The sequence below is a fragment of the Monodelphis domestica genome, chromosome X (genome assembly GCF_027887165.1).
Source record: "Monodelphis domestica isolate mMonDom1 chromosome X, mMonDom1.pri, whole genome shotgun sequence".
In the NCBI taxonomy this organism is placed as follows: Eukaryota; Metazoa; Chordata; class Mammalia; order Didelphimorphia; family Didelphidae; genus Monodelphis; species Monodelphis domestica.
In genome coordinates, this window is record NC_077235.1 from 2,629,619 (window position 1) to 2,640,813 (window position 11,195).

Consider the following 11,195-nt stretch of genomic DNA (forward strand, 5'->3'; position numbering starts at 1 on the left):
GGGTGGCCCCAGGCCCTGTCCCCCAGGCAGCCAGCTTTTCTAGCCTTCCCTTGGCTCAGGCCCCCGGCACCCCACCCTGCACCCCTGAATGGGCAATTCTGACTGAACCAGGCCCTGCAGAGAATCACCTAAACCCTGCCGCCACAAGGTACTGCACCCATGTGTGGCAGACTGCCTCTCCTGGTCCCCTCCAGACTCTATCTGGTGGTTTCTTTTCTTCAATTCTCACTGTGGGGGAGAATGACCTTTCTCCCCACCCCCTGGAGACACCACCCACCTCTGAGCTCATTCCCCTTCACACCTCCCTCCTCCAAGTGTCAGGAGTCAAGAGGAAGCCTGAGCTCTGGGTTCCTGGATCTCAGCTCTGATGTTGGAAAGGGACCTCCCAGCCCAGCTAGTCCAATCCTCTCCCCTCTCCACCCTGCCTCATTTTGTAGACAAGGAAACTGAGGCCCATGGAGGTAAGCAACTTGCCCCAAAGAGCACCAAAACTTGAACCCAGGGCCATTCCCTCCAAATGCAGGGCTCTTTCTATTGTCTTCTGAAGAAAGTTTGGGAGAAAGTTTGAACCTTAATTTGTATCTGTTGGCATCCCAAATGTGAGGAAAAGGGAAAGGACGCTCCTCACAGGCAGTTAGATGGCACTGAAGTCAAGACCTGAGTTCAAATCTGACCATGGAAGTTTATTAGCAGTGTGACCTGGGTATTTCTCTCAGGGTCCTCAGCTGTAAAATGGGGATAATAATTGCACCTACCTCCCAGGCTTTTTGCAAAGTCAAATGGCACAGAGTAAGTAGGTCCTCATTCTCTTCCTCTTCCTCAAGGGAAGGTTCCCTGTATGTCTTTGCTGCTCATAGACTTTCCTCTCCATTAAGGTGATGGGATTTTAGAGGTAGAAGAAATACCAAGGAGGAGGTGACTTAGCCAGGGTCACCCTGGGAGCAGGCAGCTGAACCAGGATTCCAAAAAGGGCTTCTGGCTCTATGGTGGGGTGGGGGTGGGAAACTCCTTCACAGATGAATGAAGGTCTCCCAGAAACAAGGTAGACTCTATTAACCTAGCTATGGGTCTCCTTCCTTAAACCACCACAGCGCATCATTCATTCATTCATTCATTCATTCATTCGGTGATCAGCAGCTCTCTAAGGGTCCTCCACAGAATGATAGAGGTCCTTCCTAGTCCCTTCTCTGGGACTGCCTCCAGATCCTTTGGGGGTCCTGCTCCCAGAAATCTCGCTTTTCAGTGACTTCCAGAGTGACTATGAAAGTCCCAGGCCCCCTCAAGGCCAGGGTTGGGCCCATCTGGCAAGTCAGGGAAGGGAGCTTCTCTGCAGCTCAGGAAATGGTCTCCTGTCTTCAGAGAGTTCCTCCTTCTGGACCATCGCCGAGGGGAGGCCATATTGAAACCCCTGTGCTGGAGAAGAAGTAGCTTCAGGATTCTTTAAGTCTCGAGCTGCTGCTGCTGCTGCTGCTGCTGCCACTGATGCTATCGCCAGGCTCCCAGAGCAGAAGTCAGGAAATTTCCTTCCTTCTCTTCCAGGAGATCAGTTCTCCGACTGGGACTGGAAGACTGTCAGAAAGGCTGTTGGACTGGGAGTACTTCCCATGCTCCAATGGCGTGTGCATGTGAATCTGGTGCCATCTGACCACGGATTGGTACAGCAGTAGGAAGAGGCCTGAGGGATTGGGAGGGGGTTGGTATACATACACAGCCTAGCAGTGTAACAGTGGGGAATGGGTGAGGCTACGCTGTGTGTGATAGAGAATTTGAACTTAGGGAAAGTAGTTTCTTCCCTGCCACCGTGCTGGATGGAGAAGGGGCACAGATCAGCCTCCACCTTCACCTCTGTCGAGGATTCCCCAGGAATCCAATTCTGGAGCACGAAATAGACAGCGTGACCTTGGCCAAGTCACTACCCTTCCCTCCTCCTTTTTAAAATGAGAGTGTTGGTCTCTGTCCCTGTGAAAGCTCCAAGATATCTTTCTTTATCTTCATCTCAGAATGCTGCTGGTTTCCCCATAGTGCTCTCATTGTCCTCCACCCCCACCCACAGGAAGGGTGAAGAACAGCCCCAGTTCTGACTCCAGGGGAGAGATTTGCTCACCTGAGGGCTGAAACGCTTAGCCTCCAATAAAGCACCCGGGCTTGCCAGGCCCATCTGTCTTCCCCACCCCTCACTGGCTCCCCAGTGCCCTGGAGGACTAGTTTTCCTCTCCCTGAACCGGCTTGCAGCTCCCTTCTAGCCTGATTTCCTTGCCACTGCTCCCTTTTGCATGGCTCCTGGTCCAGCTCAAAGGAGCTATTTACTGTTCTCTGGTCCTATGCTGCCCTCTCCAGCCTTCCTGGAAAGACATTCTCACAAAGCCCCAGCCAAGGCTGCCACCCCTTCATGGGCTCCTCCCTGGGCGCCTTGGTCTTCTGAGGAGCCTCAGCTCTGAGCCGGGGCTCCCATCCAAGAGGGTGCTGGACCCTGGCCTCCTCGACCTCCCATTCTCCTCATGGGCTCAGGGAAGGAGGGGGAGGCCTGAGCTCTGCCTTCCTTCTGAGACCAGAAGCACCGCAGCCTGCCGCCTGCCATTTTTCTGTCCCCACTCTGTGAGTCTAGAAACGTCTATGAAATGCCTACTGTGTGTCAGACATCGAGTTAAGTTTTGGAGATGTGAGTGAGGCCCAAAGACAGTCCCTGCTCTGGAGGGGCTCGTGGTCTAACTGCCCCAGAAGATGATAGCCCAACCACTCTGTGCCAACGAGTTAGATAGCAGGAGCCGGGAGGCAAGAAGGGTAGGGAAGTCACTGGGCGGAGGGGAGGAAGGAGAGTGTCCCAGGCCCGGGGGACAGCCTGAGAGCATCTGTTCCCAGAGCCAAGAGATGGAAAGTGTTGCTTGTGGAACAGCCATGGGGCTGGCTGGCCACCTGGTGTCACAGGACAGAGGAAGCACATGTGGCAGGGGCACTGTGGTGTAAGAAGGCTGCAAAGGGAGGAGGGGGCAGGTTCTAAAGGACCTCGAAGGTGTTAAGATTAAAATTAGTTTCTCTGCTAAAAGTATGATATTTTATGAGGTTTATTAAAGATTAAGAAATAAAGAAAATACAAAATAAGAAAGCACGTGCCTCGGAGGGCTGAAAGCCCATTCAATTTCACTTACTCTACATCTTGAGAGACACTGTGCTTGGAAGTGGAAGCAGGGAGAGGGAGCCACGTGTACCGTCAGTTTAAATACCCCTTTTGCTCTCGGCCCAGGTGAGGACCTCCGGTGAGATTTCAGGGAATTCTGGGAACTTTGAAGTCTGGGGTTCAAATCTCCATTTTTACAAAGGCCAAACAGAGCATTTTGTCCTTGCTCCTGAAGGGGAGGGAGAACCACTGGGGCCTAGTGAGTAGGGGACTGACACAGTCACATCGGAGCTTTAGGAAAACAGCTTGGACAGCTGTGTGGAGTGTGGACTGGCTGGGGAGAGCCTTGTGGCAGCCAGCTATTCCAGTAGTCCAGGTGTGAGGGGATAAGTCAGGCTTGCATGGAGTGGGGGCGAGTTCAAGAGATGCCACAGAGGCAGAATCAATAGGATTCAACAAGATTGGCTGAGGGGAGGGCGACAGGCAAGAGGCCGAGAGAAATGGAGGGTGCCATGTAAGTTGTGAGCCTGGGGGAATCAGAGAGACAGAAGGGTTTTGAGGGAAAGAACACGGGTTCAGTCTGGGATACTGAACTCTAGCTGTCCAGTGCGCAGCTGGAAATGTGAGCCACCTGAGCACATTAGCAGAGGACTCTGGTCAGGGTGGCTGGGTTCAGTTGCCCGGAGAGTTCTGAGGGGAAATGAGAGGAGGGGGTGCAGCTTGGGCCAATAGAATTCTGTAGGCTGTCCAAAGGAGCTCTTCACTGGTGACCACTAACTGCTAGAGTAGGGGCTGGATGGTGCAGAGGCTTAGGGAGGGTCTAGTTACCCAGAGCACCCTGGGGCCAGGAGTCAGAAAGACTCACTTACCAGCTGGGCGGTGCTGAGCAGGTCACCCCCCTGCCTCAGTTTCCTCATCTTTATAAAAATGAGGAGCATCTTTGCCAAGGAAGCCCAGCCCAGGGGCATGGCTGAATGACAAGCCACAGCTGAGCTGGGAGGAAGGCCACCCTCTCAAGCTCTACCAGAAACACATAGGAAGACCCTTGGATGGAAGCCCAATCATTTGGGGCTTTTCCCTCAAGGCCTCCCCACCTAGTGAGGCCCCAGAGGCCACCCAAGGGAGCTCCTCCTCCTTAATGGCTTGGGGCAATTCCATTGAACTCCATCACATTCTTTTTTTTTATATTTTATTTGATCATTTCCAAGCATTATTCGTTAAAGACATAGATCATTTTCTTTTCCTCCCCCCCCACCCCCCATAGCCGACGCGTAAGTCCACTGGGCATTAGATGTTTTCTTGATTTGAACCCATTGCTTTGTTGATAATATTTGCATTAGAGTGTTCATTTAGAGTCTATCCTCAGTCATGTCCCCTCAACCTCTGTATTCAGGCAGTTGCTTTTTCTCGGTGTTTCCACTCCCATAGTTTATCCTTTGCTTATGAATGGTGTTTTTTTCTCCTGGATCCCTGCAAATTATTCAGGGACATTCCACCGCCACTAATGGAGAAGTCCATTACGTTCGATGATACCACAGTGTATTAGTCTCTGTGTACAATGTTCTCCTGGTTCTGCTCCTCTCGCTCTGCATCACTTCCTGGAGGTTGTTCCAGTCTCCATGGAACTTCTCCACTTTATTATTCCTTTGAGCACAATAGTATTCCATCACCAACATATACCACAGTTTGTTCAGCCATTCCCCAATTGATGGGCATCCCCTCGTTTTCCAGTTTTTGGCCACCACAAAGAGCGCAGCTATGAATATTTTTGTACAAGTCTTTTTGTCCATTATCTCTTTGGGGTACAGACCCAGCAGTGCTATGGCTGGATCAAAGGGTAGATATTCTTTTGTCGCCCTTTGTGCATAGTTCCAAATTGCCCTCCAGAATGGTTGGATCAGTTCACAACTCCACCAGCAATGAATTAGTGTCCCTACTTTGCCACATCCCCTCCAGCATTCATTACTTTCCTTTGTTGTTATGTTAGCCAATCTGCTAGGTGTGAGGTGATACCTCAGAGTTGCTTTGATTTGCATCTCTCTGATTATAAGAGATTTAGAGCACTTTTTCATGTGCTTATTAATAGTTTTGATTTCTTTATCTGAGAACTGCCTATCCATGTCCCTTGCCCATTTATCAATTGGAGAATGGCTTGATTTTTTGTACAGTTGATTTAGCTCTTTATAAATTTGAGTAATTAAACCTTTGTCAGAGGTTTCTATGAAGATTTTTTCCCAGTTTGTTGTTACCCTTCTGATTTTAGTTATATTGGTTTTGTTTGTGCAAAAGCTTTTTAATTTGATGTAGTCAAAATTATTTATTTTACATTTTGTGATTCTTTCTATATCTTGCTTGGTTTTAAAGCCTTTCCCCTCCCAAAGGTCTGACATGTATACTGTTCTGTGTTTACCCAATTTACTTATGGTTTCCTTCTTTATGTTTAATTCACTCACCCATTTTGAATTTATCTTGGTGTAGGGTGTCAGGTGTTGATCTATTCCTATTCTCTCCCATACTATCTTCCAATTTTCCCAACAGTTTTTATCGAATACTGGATTTTTGTCCCAAAAGCTGGGATCTTTGGGTTTATCGTATACTGTCTTGCTGAGGTCGCTTTCCCCCAGTCTATTCCACTGATCTTCCTTTCTGTTTCTTAGCCAGTACCAAATTGTTTTGATGACTGCTGCTTTGTAATATAGTTTAAGGTCAGGGACTGCAAGGCCCCCATCATATGTGTTTTTTTTTTCATGATTTCCCTGGATATCCTTGATCTTTTGTTCTTCCAAATGAACTTTGTTATGGTTTTTTCTAAATCAGTGAAGAAGTATTTTGGTAGTTCAATGGGTATGGCACTAAATAGATAAATAAGTTTGGGTAGGATGGTCATTTTTATTATATTGGCTCGTCCTATCCATGAGCAGTTAATGTTTTTCCAATTGCTCAAGTCTAGTTTTAGTTGTGTGGAGAGTGTTTTGTAGTTGTGTTCATATAGTTCCTGTGTTTGTCTCGGGAGATAGATTCCTAGGTATTTTATTTTGTCTAAGGTGATTTTGAATGGGATTTCTCTTTCTAGTTCTTGCTGCTGAGCTGTGTTGGAGATATATAGAAAAGCTGATGATTTATGCGGGTTTATTTTGTATCCTGCAACTTTGCTAAAGTTGTTGATTATTTCAATTAGCTTTTTGGTTGAATCTCTAGGATTCTTTAAGTAGACCATCATGTCATCCGCAAAGAGCGATAACTTGGTCTCCTCCTTGCCTATTTTGATGCCTTCAATTTCTTTTTCTTCTCTAATTGCTACTGCTAGTGTTTCTAGTACAATGTCAAATAGTAGAGGTGATAATGGGCATCCTTGTTTCACTCCTGATCTTATTGGGAATGCCTCTAGTTTATCCCCATTGCAGATGATATTAGCTGATGGTTTTAGATATATACTGTTTATTATTTTTAGGAATGACCCTTCTGTTCCTATGCTTTCTAGTGTTTTTAGTAGGAATGGGTGTTGTATTTTATCAAATGCTTTTTCTGCCTCTATTGAGATAATCATGTGGTTCTTGCTGGTTTGCTTGTTGATGTGGTCAATTATGTGGATGGTTTTCCTAATATTGAACCAGCCCTGCATCCCTGGTATAAATCCTATTTGATCATGGTGGATGATCCTTCTGATCACTTGCTGGAGTCTTTTTGCTAGTATCCTATTTAAGATTTTTGCATCTATATTCATTAGGGGGATTGGTCTGTAGTTTTCTTTCTCTGTTTTTGACCTGCCTGGTTTTGGAATCAGTACCATGTTTGTGTCCTAAAAGGAGTTTGGTAGAACTCCCTCTTTGCTTATTATGTCAAATAGTTTGTATAGTATTGGGATTAACTGTTCTCTGAATGTTTGATAGAATTCACAGGTGAATCCATCAGGCCCTGGGGATTTTTTCTTAGGAAGTTCTTTGATGGCTTGTTGGATTTCATTTTCTGATATGGGATTATTTAAGAATTCTATTTCCTCTTCTGTTAGTCTAGGCAGTTTGTATTTTTGTATATATTCATCCATATCACTTAAATTGGTATATTTATTGCCATATAATTGGGCAAAGTAATTTCTAATGATTGCCTTAATTTCCTCTTCATCGGAGGTGCTGTCCACCTTTTCATCTTTAATGCTGTTAATTTGCTTTTCTTCCTTCCTTTTTTTAATTAGATTGACCAGTACTTTGTCTATTTTGTTTGTTTTTTCAAAGTACCAGCTTCTTGTCTTATTTATTAAATCAATAGTTCTATCACTTTCGATTTTATTAATTTCTCCCTTAATTTTTAGGATTTCTAGTTTGGTTTTCTGCTGGGGGGTTTTAATTTGATCGCTTTCGAGTTTTTTCATTTGCATTTCCAATTGATTGATCTCTGCTCTCCCTAGTTTGTTAATATAAGCATTCAGGGATATGAATTTACCTCTGATTACCGCTTTGGCTGCATCCCAAAAGGTTTGAAAGGATGTCTCGCCATTGTCATTTTCCTCGATGAAATTATTAATTGTTTCTATGATTTCTTCTTTAACTAAACGATTTTGGAGTATCATATTGTTTAATTTCCAATTGGTTTTAGATTTGGTTTTCCATGTACTAATCATTATTTTTATTGCCTTGTGATCTGAGAAGGCTGCATTCATTATTTCTGCTTTTCTACATTTGTGTGCTATGTTTCTGTGACCTAATGTATGGTCAATTTTTGTGAATGTGCCATGTGGTGCTGAGAAGAAGGTGTATTCCTTTTTATCCCTATTTATTTTTCTCCATATGTCTATTAATTCTAATTTTTCTAAGATTTCATTCACTTCTTTTACCTCTTTCTTATTTATGTTTTTTGATTTGATTTATCTAAATTTGATAATGGTTGGTTTAAGTCTCCCACTAATATGGTTTTGCTGTCTATTTCTTCCTTCAATTCTCCTAGTTTCTCCATTAGAAATTTGGGTGCTATGTTATTTGGTGCATACATGTTGATTAATGATATTTCCTCATTGTCTAAAGTCCCTTTTAACAAAATATAATTACCTTCCCTATCCCTTTTGATCAGGTCTATTTTTGCTTTGGCTTTATCAGATATCATGATTACCACTCCTGCCTTCGCCCAGAAGGTCTTACTCCATCCTTTAAGTCTGACCTTGTGGGTGTCAACCCGCCTCATGTGTGTTTCTTGAAGACAACATATGGTAGTATTCGTCTATGTTTTATGGGTGAGTTCATCCCCTTCACGTTCAAAGTTATGATTGTCATTTGTGGACTCCCTGGCATTTTGATATCCTTCCCTAATTCTAACCTTTTCTTCTTCGGCTCTACCTTTTAGTCCAGTGATTTACTTTGAATCAGTCCCCCTTGTCCCCTCCCTTTTTGTTTCCACCCCTCCCCCCTCTCTTTCCCTCCCTTTTTGTTTTCCCTCTCCTTCTCTCCCCCCTTGGTTTTCCCTTCTCCCTACCCTTGTTCGGTAAGATAGAATTCAAGATCCCAATGGATCTGGATGTTTTTCCCTCTCAGAGTTGATTTCCCTGAGATTAAGGTTTAAGTAAAAAACCCTCTCTTCCTCTCCTTCTTATAGGAGTTTTCTTCCCCTCCCCTTCCCATGTGAATCTTTGTGTGAGAAAGATTATGCTATTTGGTCTTTCTTTACCCCCTATTTATACATTACATTTCCCCCACATGTTAGTATATATAGATTGAGAGAAATGTAGTCCTTATAGAAGAGAGTTTGAATAAAGGAAGAAGATAACATTTTTCTCCTTTCCCCTTTCCTTAATATTTACCTTTTCAGGTATTCCTTGCTCTTTGTTTTTCGGTATCAAACTTTCCACAGAGCTCTGGTCTTTTCTTTGCAAAAAGTTGGAAATCTTCTATTTTGTTGAATGCCCATACTTTCCCTTGGAAGTATATAGTCAGTTTTGCTGGGTAGCTGATTCTTGGTTGAAGACCCAGCTCTCTTGCCTTTCTGAAGATCATGTTCCATGCCTTACGATCATTCAGAGTAGAACTTGCAAGGTCTTGTGTGACCCTGATTGGCATTCCTTTATATCTAAATTGTCTTTTTCTGGCTTCCTGTAGGATTTTTTCTTTTGTTTGATAGCTTTGGAATTTGGCAATTACATTCCTGGGAGTTGTCTTTTGGGGGTTTAGTGTAGAAGGTGTTCTGTGAGCTCTGTCAGTGGCTGTATTACCCTCTTGTTCTAGAATCTCTGGGCAATTTTCTTTGATTATATCTTGTATCACGAAGTCAAGTTTGGTGTTTATTTCTGGCTTTTCTGGAAGTCCAATTATTCTTAAATTGTCTCTTCTCCCTCTATTTTCCAGATCTGTCACCTAGTTGGTGAGATATTTTATGTTCTCTTCTAATTTCTTAGTATTTTGGCTTTGCTTTATTAATTCTTGCTCTTTTACACGATCATTGTCTTCCAGTTTCCTGATTCTGGCCTTTAAAGCCTGGTTTTCCTTTTCAGTTTGGTCACACCGGTTTTGTAGATGTGTGAATTTCTTTTGCATTATTTCCCACTTTTCCTCCCAGAAGGCTTCCATCTTTTTGGTCATTTTTGATTCAAATTCTTCATGGGTTTGTGGAGAGTTTCCATTTCCTTTGGAAGGTTTCGGAGCATTTTCTTGTGTATCGTCTTCTATCTCCTCTGTATTTTGTATTTTGGCTCCATAGAATGTGTCCAAAGTTGCCCCTTTCTTCTTATTTTTCTTGGGATTTTGGGGCTTCTGTGCTTCTGTGGAGTTTGCCATCTCTAAATGGGGAGGATTAGCTTTTCTTATCTCTGTCTGGTGTTCAGAGGCTTTAGTCATGGGCAGATTGTTGGTTCTATGAGCTTTCCCTGGGTTAAACTGAGTATGCCTTAAGGCAATGACTTTCACTGGAACTGGAATGGAAGGGTCGGACCAGGGGGCCACACTCTCCCCTGGCTCTCTCTGTTTCCCTGCTGCTAAGGTGCCCCCTCGACTGGACTGGGTCGGGTTGCTTTCCGGAAGTTGCCTTCAGAATAGCTGGCCGTGAGGCTGTCTTGTTGGCCCTGAGGGTTACTGTTGTTTCAGACGACCCTGCTCTCTGCGGGGGGGAGGGGCCGAGGCTTCCCAGAGCCTTGGACTCTGTGCTCCTACCCCTTAGGTCCGAGTGATCTCAGGTTTTGGCTTTTGAGGGGGGCCATACCTTTTGATCCAGGTCCAGGTCCAGGAGGAGGATTCCCAGGGTCTGTGCTGTTGATCGTTTTGAATTTCGGCGCCTTAGGAGCTTATAGTTTGAGATCGGTCGGGAAGGGTTTTCCGGAGATCTGAACTTTAGCTTTCTCTAAGCCGCCATCTTGACCGGAAGTCCTCAACTCCATCACATTCTTAAGGTGATGGCAGCTTCTAAGAGTCCTCCACCCTCCACCCAGGTAGCCTGGGCCTAAGGGGGCCATAGAAGAGCCTTTGGGAGACAGTCCACCCTGATGGGATCCTTTTCCACTGACAGAAACCTGGTGGTCATAGAAAGCCATTGTACTTGGAGTCAGAGGAGCTGGATTCCAATCCTGGCTTTGCTCTTTGCTACCTGTGTGACCTTGGAGGAGTATTGGATCGTCAGGAAGCCTCCAGTTTCTCATGTGGAAAAAGGAATTCCAGCTTGAAATTGAGAAAGCTGCCTGGTCATCCCTTAGTGTGGAGCCTTTCTGAGTATGGCCAGGCTGTTCCTCCAGACAAGAGACACCCGTGGTCACTGGCCTCCTGAAGCCCTTTGAGCGTGCTGGAGAGCACGCACGGCCGGGCTGGAGCCTTCAAGACTCCAGAAGCAACATACATGGGGGGGGGCGGGCAGCAAGTGATGCCTTCTCTAGTGTGGGGAGGAAAAGGAAGGAAAGGGAGGGACGGATAGACAGAGACAGAGGGAGAGAGAGAAAGGGAGGGAGAGTAGATCTGCTGAAAAGAACAAAAGACCCCCAAGGCTAGACATGTGGCCATTGGCTATAGACCACGAGGAAATCCCTGTGCCTCTTCAGGAGAGGGCTTTTCCCACGTCTTCCATAGTGCAGAAACAACAGGCTCAGCTCGCTGGTGTTCAGTAGGGACCCTGT

General features: G+C 45.2%; 1 protein-coding gene across 4 annotated transcripts in view; it reads left to right on the forward strand.

Moving 5' to 3' along the window:
* The window catches only part of LOC100013374 (non-POU domain-containing octamer-binding protein), a 109,172-nt gene that overhangs the window by 63,287 nt on the left and 34,690 nt on the right, over nucleotides 1-11,195 (forward strand). The window lies entirely within an intron of this gene.